The sequence below is a fragment of the Oncorhynchus tshawytscha genome, linkage group LG16 (assembly GCF_018296145.1).
Source record: "Oncorhynchus tshawytscha isolate Ot180627B linkage group LG16, Otsh_v2.0, whole genome shotgun sequence".
NCBI classification, from domain to species: domain Eukaryota; kingdom Metazoa; phylum Chordata; class Actinopteri; order Salmoniformes; family Salmonidae; genus Oncorhynchus; species Oncorhynchus tshawytscha.
This window is the reverse complement of record NC_056444.1, coordinates 9086666-9099731: the sequence shown is the minus strand read 5'-3', so window position 1 is coordinate 9099731 and position 13066 is coordinate 9086666. Positions and strand designations below refer to the sequence as shown.

General features: G+C 42.8%; 1 long non-coding RNA gene across 1 annotated transcript in view; it reads right to left on the bottom strand.

Annotated features, from left to right (window-relative positions):
- Positions 1–405: 405 nt before the first annotated feature.
- The window catches only part of LOC112215287, a 34276-nt gene continuing 21615 nt past the window's right edge, over positions 406–13066 (bottom strand). Inside the window, exon 3 of the long non-coding RNA XR_002948210.2 lies at positions 406–1312. This is a non-coding gene — a long non-coding RNA (uncharacterized LOC112215287). The remainder of the gene's footprint in view (positions 1313–13066) is intronic.

The following is a 13066-nucleotide window of genomic DNA, read 5'->3' as shown; positions in this document are numbered from 1 at the left end:
TCTCTCTCACCTGTCTCTCACCTCTCTCTCAGCTCTCTCTCACCTCTCTCTCACCTGTCTCTCACCTCTCTCTCAGCTCTCTCTCACCTCTCTCTCACCTCTCTCTCAGCTCTCTCTCACCTCTCTCTCACCTCTCTCTCACCTGTCTCTCACCTGTCTCTCACCTCTCTCTCACCTGTCTCTCACCTCTCTCTCACCTCTCTCTCACCTCTCTCTCAGCTCTCTCTCACCTCTCTCTCACCTGTCTCTCACCTCTCTCTCACCTCTCTCTCACCTCTCTCTCAGCTCTCTCTCACCTCTCTCTCACCTGTCTCTCACCTCTCTCTCACCTCTCTCTCACCTCTCTCTCACCTCTCTCTCAGCTCTCTCTCACCTCTCTCTCACCTGTCTCTCACCTCTCTCTCACCTCTCTCTCACCTCTCTCTCACCTCTCTCTCAGCTCTCTCTCACCTCTCTCTCACCTCTCTCTCACCTCTCTCTCACCTCCTTCCAGTGGGACTCTCCAGGAACTGAGAACTGCAGCCGCCCTCTCTCTTCCTTTATTTTTTTCACCTATACCTTTTCTCAGTATCTCACTTCATCAGTCTTGCTTTCTCTTTGACTCCTCTATCATACTGTAGCGCTTTCCTCAGTTGGACCTGTCTGACATATCTCACCCGGTGGGGGGTGTCTATCTCTATTACCTGGAGGTGATTGAGTAGTGTGTCACTGGCCACCAGCCCAGAGCCTGATAGACCAGGCAGCACTGCATGTTCCCGGGATATTCCTCCTGAGTGTTTTCCTCATATGACCTCACAAACCAGGATGACTGACACAACCAATGATCAGGCATCAGAGGGGGGACTTGAGAATACACCAAGAGACTAGCAAATACAGTCATGAATATGAACCAAGTATAGAAGATATGGTACAGTGGGTCTTGGATACCATAGTAACTAAGCAGGTTGAACTTGTACAAGTTTTCAACCTCACCGCAAAACACACACACGCACACGCACGCACACACACGCACACACACACACACACACACACACACACACACACACACACACACACACACACACACTGCGTATGGTCCTACCGTCCTTCCTGTACAGGTTGATCTCCATTTTCCTCTCTTCCGAGCCCAGCAGTGCTTGGGCCATCTGGGCGATGGCCAACCGCTTGGTTTGAGGGCCGTACAGGAAGTTACAGGTACAGGGTTTCTGCATGATCTCTGCTCGCGAGTAGCCGCACATGGCGCAGAAGCCATCGTTGCAGAATATGATGGCACAGTTCTCCACCCGGGCATTGGCGATGATGAACTTACGACCTGAGGATGAGAGGAAGAAGGAGATGAGGTAGATAGCAGGAGAGATATAGTGTGTATGCGCATTTATGTATTGTGTTTTGTGTGTGACTAGTAGAAAATGGTACATCCTTGACCTTATGAACAAGAGCTACATCCCCTTTGCTCAGCACCTCATGGCCATCTGAGATTTCATTAGGGAAAGGGGGATACCTAGTCAGTTGTACAACTAAATGCATTCAACTGAAATGTGTCTTCCACATTGCAGGGCAACCTTAATCTTCATCCACATCTTCAGTAGCTGGGGAACAGTGGGTTGACTGCCTTGTTCAGGGGGAGAACAACAGATGTCTTGTCAGCTCAGGGATTCAATCCAGCCACCTTTCGGTGACTGGCCCAATGCGCTAACCACTAAGCTATCTGCCTAATGCCTAGACAGTTTAAGAAAGTTAAAACCTATTTACTACATTTCTGTAACTCTTTAAAATTATGTTTGTTGAAGAGCAAAAACTAGCCATAATGACCCTGGTCACCCTTGACTGCTGTAGATTCATTCACCTCAGTCCATCTACAAACACATAGCCTATTAGCTATACAAGTAGCTGCTACACATAAACTCCTATTAACTCAGCACCGTGATTAAAAAATCATGATGATGATTACTACAAGTTAACTGTAGATAGCTGGCTAGACTAACTAGACTCATTTACCAATCTAAACAATGTAAACTGACATGAGCTAATTGAGTGACTGTCAGTTAGTGACATATAACAAGAGGGAAACTGCTGATGCACAATGCCTTGTGTTCTACTATTCTAACTTTCATCATTAAGTTGAGACCCTGACTGAGTTTTTTAAATGCTCATGGACAAATCTCTAGAATGTGTGTGTGTGTGTGTGTGTGACGGTGGAATTCAGTTGTCGCTGTTCCTTGCTTTTCTCTGTATCTCCGATGAGCTGTCTTGTTAAATGGGAAGCGTGGACTAATGACCGCTCAGAGTGGCTCAAAACACAGGAAGAAGGACATTGGGAGGAAGAATGTCTGCTATTCTCCTAATGAGCAGGGCACTATTTCTGCTCTATTCAGGCGACCGTAGGATTTTTAAGACAGGAGGATTTGTGAGTACTTTCTAAGAATGTGAGCTTGGGACCTTTTGAAAATGAGAAAATAGTAAGTGGTTTGTATTTGGTGGGTTGAGACAACATACAGTGGCAAGAAAAAGTATGTAAATCCTTTGGAAAAACCTGGATTTCTGCATAAATCGGTCATAAAATTTGATCTGATCTTCTTCTAGGTCACAACAATTGACAAACACAGTCTGCTTAAACGAACACACCAACTATTGTATTTTTCTATTGTATTCCACACGTGTGGTTCAAAATGGTAGATGGAGTCCCCATCGAGTTTTCCACTGAACAAACTAACTTTGTTTAGAGAATAAAGCACGCTTGTCCTAATTTCGTTATGGTATTGAAATTAGGTTTTGTATTGAACTGAAATTTGAAGATAAAAGATAATGGACCAAAGATGGATGAGAGGGAGACAGGATTGTGTTTCATTTGTCAAGCTATATCTTACTGTGTTATTACAGTCTCGACGAGCTTACACTGTCAGAAAAAAGGGGTTCAAAAGTGTTCTTTCCCTAATAGAGAACCCTTTTTGGTTCCAGGTAGAACCCTTTTTGGTTCCAGGTAGAACCCTTTTTGGTTCCAGGTAGAACCCTGTGTGGTGAGAATTCTACATGGAACCCCAAAAAAGTTCTACCTGAAACAGAAGGGTTCTACCTCCAGACTTGACTGCCCTTGACCAGCACAAAAACATCCTGTGGCATACTGCACTAGCATCAAATAGTGTTATGCAACTTTTCAGGGAAGTCAGGAACCAATATACACAGGCAGATAGGAAAGCAAAGGCTAGCTTTTTCAAACAGAAATTTGCATCCTGCAGCACTAATTACAAAAGGTTTTGGGACACTGTAAAGTCCATGGAGAATAAGAGCACCTCCTCCCAGCTGCCCACAGCACTGAGGCTAGGAAACACTGTCACCACCGATAAATCCACGATAATCGAGAATTTCAAAAAGCATTTCTCTACGGCTGGCCATGCTTTCCAACTGGCTACCCCAACCCCCGCAGCAATGTTCTGACAGAGTTACAAAATCTGGATCCCTACGAATCAGCTGGGCTAGACAATCTCGACCCTCTCTTCCTAAAATTATCCGCCGCCATTGTTGCAACCCATATTACCAGTCTGTTCAACCTCTCTTTCGTATCGCCTGAGATTCCTAAAGATTGGAAAGCCACGGTCATCCCCTCTTCAAAGGGGGAGACACTCTAGACCCAAACTGTTACAGACCCATATCCCTCTTGCCCCTGCCTTTCTAAAGTCTTCGAAAGCCAAGTGAACAAACAGATCATCGACCATTTCAAATCCCACCATACCTTCTCCACTATGCAATCCGGTTTCCGAGCTGTCACGGGTGCACCTCAGCCGCGCTCAAGGTCCTAAACGATATCGTAACTGCCATCGATCAAAGACAGTACTGTGAAGCCATCTACATCAACTTTGCCATGGCTTTTGACACTGTCAATCACCATATTCTTATCGGCAGACTCACCAGCTTTGGTTTCTCTAATGACTGCCTCGCCTGGTTCACTAACTACTTCTCAGATAGAGTTCAGTGTGTCAAATCAGAGGGCCTGTTGTCCGGACCTCTGGCAGTCTCTATGGGGGTGCCACAGGGTTCAATTCTCGGGCCGACTCTTTTCTCTGTATATATCAATGATGTCGCTCTTGCTGCGGGGGATTCTTTGATCCACCTCTACCGCAGACGACACCATTCTGTATACATCTGGCCCTTCTTTGGACGCATGTTAACAAACCTCCAAACAAGCTTCAATGCCATACAGCACTCCTTCCGTGGCCTTCAACTGCTCTTGAATGCTAGTAAAACAAAATGCATGCTCTTCAACCGATCGCTGCCCGCAGCCGCCCGCCCGACTAGCATCACTACTCTGGATGGTTCTGACTTAGAATACATGGACAACTATAAATTCCTAGGTCTCTGGCTAGACTGTAAACTCTCCTTCCAGACTCATACTAAGCATCTCCAATCCAAAATTAAATCTAGAATCAGCTTCCTATTTTGCAACAAAGCCTCCTTCACTCATGCTGCCAAACATATCCTCATAAAACTGACTATCCTACAAATTCTTGATTGCGGCAATGTCATTTACAAAATAGCCTCCAACAGTCTACTCAGAGAATTGGATGCATTCTATCACAGTGCCATCCGTTTTCGTCACCAAAGCCCCATATACTACCCACCATTGCGACCTGAATGCTCTCGTTGGCTGGTCCTCGCTACATATTCGTCACCAAACCCACTGGCTACAGGTCATCTAAAATTCTTTGCTAGGTAAAGCTCCGCCTCATCTCAGCTCACTGGTCACCATAGCAACACCCACTCGTAGCAAGCGCTCCAGCAGGTATATTTCACTGGTCATCCCCATAGCCAACAACTCCTTTGGCTGCCTTTCCTTCCAGTTCTCTGCTGCCAATGACTGGAACGAATTGCAAAAATCACTGAAGTTGGAGACTTATCTCCCTCACTAACTTTAAGTATCAGCTGTCAGAGCAGTTTCTTGGTCGCTGCAGCTGTACACAGCCCATCTGTAAATAGGCCATACAACCAACTTCCTACCTCATCCCATATTTGTTTTTCTGCTCTTTTGCACACCAGTATTTCTACTCGCACATCCTCATCTGCACATCTACCACTCCAGTGTTAATCTGCTAAATTGTAATTACTTCGCCACGATGGCCTATTTATTGCCTTACCTCCTTACTTCATTTGCACACACTGTATACAGATTTTTCTATTGTGTTATTGACTGTGTGTTTGTTTATTCCATGTGTAACTCTGTGTTGTTGTTTTTGTCGCACTGCTTTGCTTTATCTTGGCCAGGTCACAGTTGTAAATGAGAACTTGTTCTCAACTGGCCTACCTGGTTAAATAAAGGTGTTCTCAACTGGCCTACCTGGTTAAATAAAGGTGTTCTCAACTGGCCTACCTGGTTAAATACAGGTGTTCTCAACTGGCCTATCTGGTTAAATAAAGGTGTTCTCAACTAGCCTACCTGGTTAAATAAAGGTGTTCTCAACTGGCCTACCTGGTTAAATAAAGGTGTTCTCAACTGGCCTACCTGGTTAAATACAGGTGTTCTCAACTGGCCTACCTGGTTAAATAAAGGTGTTCTCAACTAGCCTACCTGGTTAAATAAAGGTGTTCTCAACTGGCCTACCTGGTTAAATAAAGGTGTTCTCAACTGGCCTACCTGGTTAAATACAGGTGTTCTCAACTGGCCTACCTGGTTAAATAAAGGTGTTCTCAACTAGACTACCTGGTTAAATAAAGGTGTTCTCAACTGGCCTACCTGGTTAAATAAAGGTGTTCTCAACTGGCCCACCTGGTTAAATAAAGGTGTTCTCAACTAGCCTACCTGGTTAAATACAGGTGTTCTCAACTAGCCTACCTGGTTAAATAAAGGTGTTCTCAACTAGCCTACCTGGTTAAATACAGGTGAAATAAAATAAATAAATACATGCCTGGAACCAAAAATGGTTATTTCATGTGTTCTATGGGGAGAACCGAAGAACCCTTCTAGGACAGCAATTTATTTTCTAAAGGTGTCGTGTCCCACTCCAAGAGATATTATCTTCTGTAATTTAAAATTGTGTGTGTGTGTGTGTTTGAGTATTGCGTGTGTTTGGCAATGGGGCATTGCGTATTCCGGGCTCCGTCTGTTCCTCTAGACTGTTCCAGAGAAACCTGGCACACCTTTCACACCACTTACAATGTGGCAACAACAGTAGCAGCAACAATAACATCTAGCCTTCTTAAATTCTCTCCGTCTCTCTCTCACACACAAAGACACCCGAGCACAAAGACACACACACAAGCACACAAATGCACACACACACAAACAAAGACACAAAGACACATACACGAACAAAGACACACACACAAGCACACAAATGCACACACACACAAACAAAGACACAAAGACACACACACACACCCTTGCGGGCCTCGCACCTCCAGCTGTTACTGAAGAAGAAAGAGCCATCAGGCATAACAACAAGGCAGCACTCTCTCTCTCTCGCTCGTCCTCTGATTTTCTACCTCTTCCTCATAACTCTCACTATTTCCCTCTCTGACACACACACTCACAGAGAGAGATCACAAACAACAACTCCCACCCAGTCACAAGAAAGGGAAAGGAAAGAGTTAGGAAGGACAAAACCCTGACCAAACCCAATCTCCCATGAAGCACAACTTGTACCCTACGCTACGCATGAATGTAGTGGCATTTGACTTGTAATTTGGCTTGTAAAATGGTTGAATATAAAAATCTTAGCATGAAATTTGGACTTTTTAATAAAAGCTATGACAGAGTAAACATACAATGAGTTTACAAATATTAAGGACACCTACTCTTTCCAAGACATACACTGACCAGGTGAGTCCAGGTAAAAGCTATGATCCCTTATTGATGTCACTTGTTAAATCCACTTCAATCAGTGTAGATGAAGGGGAGGAGACAGGATAAATGATTATTCTTAAGCCTTGAGACAGTTGAGACATGGATTGTGTATGTGTGCCATTCAGAGGCTGAATGGGAAAGACAACACATTTAAGTGCCTTTGAACTGGATATGGTAGTAGGTGCCAGGCGCACCAGTTTGTGTCAAGAACTTTGCACATTGACTCTGTACTGGTATGTATATACAGTGCCTTGCGAAAGTATTCGGCCCCCTTGAACTTTGCGACCTTTTCCCACATTTCAGGCTTCAAACATAAAGATATAAAACTGTATTTTTTTGTGAAGAATCAACAACAAGTGGGACACAATCATGAAGTGGAACGACATTTATTGGATATTTCAAACTTTTTTAACAAATCAAAAACTGAAAAATTGGGCGTGCAAAATTGTGAATGATGTTTTAGCCAATCACTTGTGAATGACGTTTTAGCCAATCACTTGTGAATGACGTTTTAGCCAATCACTTGTGAATGATGTTTTAGCCAATCACTTGTGAATGACGTTTTAGCCAATCACTTGTGAATGACGTTTTAGCCAATCACTTGTGAATGATGTTTTAGCCAATCACTTGTGAATGATGTTTTAGCCAATCACTTGTGAATGATGTTTTAGCCAATCACTTGTGAATGATGCCCAGCTTGTGTGCAGTAAGGCAAGAAACAGCGTATGCTTTTCTTTTCGACTTTTTCAAATCATATTCGCCCACCTCATGTAGCCCAGCCCACAGGCCTATATGTTTTGATAAGGTTTGTAATCACACCTCATGTAGCCCAGCCCACAGGCCTATATGTTTTGATAAGGTTTGTAATCACACCTCATGTAGCCCAGCCCACAGGCCTATATGTTTTGATAAGGTTTGTAATCACACCTCATGTAGCCCAGCCCACAGGCCTATATGTTTTGATAAGGTTTGTAATCACACCTCATGTAGCCCAGCCCACAGGCCTATATGTTTTGATAAGGTTTGTAATCACACCTCATGTAGCCCAGCCCACAGGCCTATATGTTTTGATAAGGTTTGTAATCACACCTCATGTAGCCTGGCCCACAGGCCTATATGTTTTGATAAGGTTAGTATCACACCTCATGTAGCCCAGCCCACAGGCCTATATGTTTTGATAAGGTTAGTATCACACCTCATGTAGCCCAGCCCACAGGCCTATATGTTTTGATAAGGTTAGTATCACACCTCATGTAGCCCAGCCCACAGGCCTATATGTTTTGATAAGGTTTGTAATCACACCTCATGTAGCCCAGCCCACAGGCCTATATGTTTTGTTAAGGTTAGTATCACACCTCATGTAGCCCAGCCCACAGACCTATATGTTTTGATAAGGTTTGTAATCACACCTCATGTAGCCTGGCCCACAGGCCTATATGTTTTGATAAGGTTAGTATCACACCTCATGTAGCCCAGCCCACAGGCCTATATGTTTTGATAAGGTTAGTATCACACCTCATGTAGCCCAGCCCACAGGCCTATATGTTTTGATAAGGTTTGTAATCACACCTCATGTAGCCTGGCCCACAGGCCTATATGTTTTGATAAGGTTAGTATCACACCTCATGTAGCCCAGCCCACAGGCCTATATGTTTTGATAAGGTTAGTATCACACCTCATGTAGCCCAGCCCACAGGCCTATATGTTTTGATAAGGTTTGTAATCACACCTCATGTAGCCTGGCCCACAGGCCTATATGTTTTGATAAGGTTTGTAATCACACCTCATGTAGCCTGGCCCACAGGCCTATATGTTTTGATAAGGTTTGTAATCACACCTCATGTAGCCCAGCCCACAGGCCTATATGTTTTGATAAGGTTTGTAATCACACCTCATGTAGCCCAGCCCACAGGCCTATATGTTTTGATAAGGTTTGTAATCACACCTCATGTAGCCCAGCCCACAGGCCTATATGTTTTGATAAGGTTAGTATCACACCTCATGTAGCCTGGCCCACAGGCCTATATGTTTTGATAAGGTTAGTATCACACCTCATGTAGCCTGGCCCACAGGCCTATATGTTTTGATAAGGTTAGTATCACACCTCATGTAGCCCAGCCCACAGGCCTATATGTTTTGATAAGGTTAGTATCACACCTCATGTAGCCTGGCCCACAGGCCTATATGTTTTGATAAGGTTTGTAATCACAACTAAAGTGGCCGAATAACTTCTTAAAATTAAGCACATTAATCCGATTTACAACCGGTGTAGAACTTTACTGGCACACAAAGGCCTTGCGAGGGGAAGATCATTTTCATGCATAATCACATCGGCGGCCATTTTCGAGAATGTTTTTTTTCATCAGCCTCATTCATTTTTAAAGTAAAAATAATTGAACATCTAACAGTCAAATCATAGTGTAAAAGCAGGTGAGCTGGTTCTAGTCTTTATGTAAAAGCAGGTGAGCTGGTTCTAGTCTTTATGTAAAAGCAGGTGAACTGGTTCTACTCTTTTTGGCAATTTTCTGGTGTTTTGTGGGAAAAAACTGAGCAGGATGAGCATAACACGTCAACCCTGTTAAAGACTACAAATGTTTTAACAATTTCTTGTTTATTTAATGTATTATTTATTTTTGTGAAGCTTGCATTCTATTGCCCCTCCCTGTTGCACACAACAAGCTTCCATTCCCCCTGTCACAGGGGGATACATGGATCATGTATCTAGTAATTACCAGTTGGAGGGCCGGTTAAGTGAATTTGTCCCAGATGTGGTACATTTCCCACTTGGCTACGAACACAGCATAACACTGCTATCCATCCACGTAGAGTCATATACTACCACTCATTGGAAGTATAAGATCTAGACCTACACTTTGACATATTGTGGAGTGTTGTACAATGTGTATATATTTTTTTAAATAGATTTTTTTTTAAATAATTATAACAAAAACATCAGGCACTAGATTTTTTACATTATTTTATTAAGCTGAAGACAGGCCCTTACTACAGTCATTCTTTACCTCTTGAGAAACATATTTTTTTAATGAAGTTGAACATGTGCTCGGAATGAGAGAATGTTCCAATTAGGTGAAATCAAACTTGATTATTATTATTTTTTTGCTGACCACGATCACCATTGATCAATATTTAAAGATGAATTTAAGAACTGAATTAGTAACCACTTTGGCCACCCTGTAAACTAGATGTCATATGCATTTCTGGAATATTGTCAGGCATTACATGCATTTGAGCAAAGATGCAAATGACGCTACATGTATGTGAAATACATTTACCGTCACTTTAAATAAATTGAAATGTAATATAGTTTTCTGTGTGGGTAGCCTTCACTCCTAAATCAACCTCTTATCCCTAGTGAGAGAATAAGGGAAGACGAGTTGTCGTTATTCCGACTACAAAAAGACTAGCTGTCGTCATGGCGTCAGCTAATGGGGATCGTGATAAAATAAAATACCAGGGCCAAAGGCAATAACAGGCCCCAAAGCAAGGCTATTCAGACATGCATGCAAACAAAGGCTATCTTTTCTCCAGGTTGACGCTAAGTTAAAGGGCTTCCGTTTATAAATTAGCAGCCACAGGGCCCTTACCGTGTCTTAGAGGCTAACGGTTTAGCCCGCAAGCAATAAACACTGGTACCGTACGAGGGGAGGGGTTGTTTATTTCTTAGGCCAATTGAGCTGGGTAGGATCTGAGCATGCATCATTTGGAGAGTGCTAATGGCTCGCCACAAACCACAGTGCTGGAAAAACATGCCTGAAATATATAATGCTTGGTGTTGACCTAAGATCAGGGGCGACCCGTCATTCAGGGCCACCTGTTTAGCTATAATAGGGGTTGGTAATGTTTTGTAGTTGCGCCGTGATTGGCTCAGTGTTCTCTCACTCAAGGGGGACACTACGTCACCGCAAAATCTACAGGTAGAGCTAAAAAAATTCAAGCTCCTTGAGTGCTGCCATAGAGTTACATTAGACGTGCCCGTCCAAGAAGGCTCAAGGTAGTTGGCCACAGATAAGTTGACGTCAAATCAAGTTATATCTACAGTAGCTTTGATTGGACTGATCATGTCAACATGATTTGAAAATCCTAGCATCATGAATCAAGTTGACAATCTACTGGCAAAGCCTTGTCCACCCTTGTCATATGAAGAGAAATTATAGATAAAACGTATTGATGCTCATCGGCCATTGGACATTAACATTACACAGAAATTTGGAAATCACAAATTCAACAATGAGTGGTTTGGAAGGAATCCGTGGCTAACTTTAAAAATATATATATATTTTAAATGTAACCTTAATTTAACTAGGCAAGTCAGTTAGGGACAAATTCTTATTTACAATGACGGCCTACCCCGGCCAAACCCAAACAAAGCTGGGCCAATTGGGCCCCACCCTATGGGACTCCCAATCACGGCCGAATGTGATACTGTAAGCATTGCAAAGCAATCACTAGCCTGCTATTCAGTGGAGTAGATGTGTTGTCCAAGTCTGGGTTTATGGGTCTCTTTTCCAAGCTTAAAATGATAAACATTCAACGCTGGCCATGACTTCTGCCGCTTTCAAAACAACTGGAAACTTCGAACTGGGAAATCTCAGACTTCAGTGAGTTCAAGACAACTGGGAAATCTCAGACTTCAGTGAGTTCAAGACAACTGGGAAATCTCAGACTTCAGTGAGTTCAAGACAACTGGGAAATCTCAGACTTCAGTGAGTTCAAGACAACTGGGAAATCTCAGACTTCAGTGAGTTCAAGACAACTGGGAAATCTCAGACTTCAGTGAGTTCAAGACAACTGGGAAATCTCAGACTTCAGTGAGTTCAAGACAACTGGGAAATCTCAGACTTCAGTGAGTTCAAGACAACTGGGAAATCTCAGACTTCAGTGAGTTCAAGACAACTGGGAAATCTCAGACTTCAGTGAGTTCAAGACAACTGGGAAAATAAGTTTTGAACAGTCATCCAACTCAGAATTCCAAGTCTGGAATTCGGGACTCTTTCTAGAGCTCCGACCTGAAGATCACTAACGTCATGATTGACCTTGTTTTTTTCCTGAGTTCCCAGTTGTCTTGAAAGCACCATAAATCCAGAGAATGCCAGACTTTGATGACAAGTGAGCACAGCACAATAAAGTGAGTCCAAACAGGTATTGTATGCTGCTGCATAAATTATGTAATATGCCAGGGAGATATGAACAGGGGAAGTTGGAAGTTAACATACACTTAGGTTGGAGTAATTAAAACTCGTTTTTCAACGACTCCACAAATTTCTTGTTAATAAACTATAGTTTTGGCAAGTCGGTTAGGACATCTACTTTGTGCATGACACAAGCAATTTTTCCAACAACTGTTTACAAACAGATTATTTCACTTATAATTCAATGTATCACAATTCCAGTGGGCCAGAAGTTTACATACACTAAGTTGACTGTGCCATTAAACAGCTTGGAAAATTACAGAAAATGATGTCACGGCTTTAGAAGCTTCTGATAGGCTAATTGACATCATTTGAATCAATTGGAGGTGTACCTGTGGATGTATTTCAAGGCTTACCTTCAAACTCAGTGCCTCTTTGCTTGACATCATGGGAAAATCAAAGGAAATCAGCCAAGACCCCAGAAAACAAATTGAAGACCTCCACAAGTCTGGTACATCATTGAAAGAAAATTCAAAACAAATGAAAGTACCAAAAATGTTTGAGTCATGTCTGTGAGTATAACAGAACTCATATGGCAAGCGAAAACCTGAGACAAATCCAACCAGGAAGTGGGAAATCTGAGGTTTGTCGTTTCATTTAAGTGATTGCCTATCCAATATGCTGTGTCTATGGGGCCAGATTGCACTTCCCAAGGCTTCCAGCAGATGTCAACAGTCTTTAGAAAGTTGTTTGAGGCTTATATTGTGGAAGGGGGTCGAATAAAAGCTGTTTCAACAAGTGGACTAGGCTGAGGCCAATCAGTTGTTTACTGCGCGGTCACGCCGGTCCTTCTTTTTCCTCTGCAATGAATACGCTATTGTTGGTTGGAATATTATTGAAGAGGATTTTTTTTAAACCTAAGGATTGATTGTAAACATTGTTTGACATGTTTCTACAAACTGTAATGGAACTCATTGACTTTTCGTCTGGATTTCGCGCTCTCGCATTGTGCCTTTGGAATTGTGAACTAAACGTGCGAACAAAACGGAGGTATTTGGACATAAATATGGACGTAATCGAA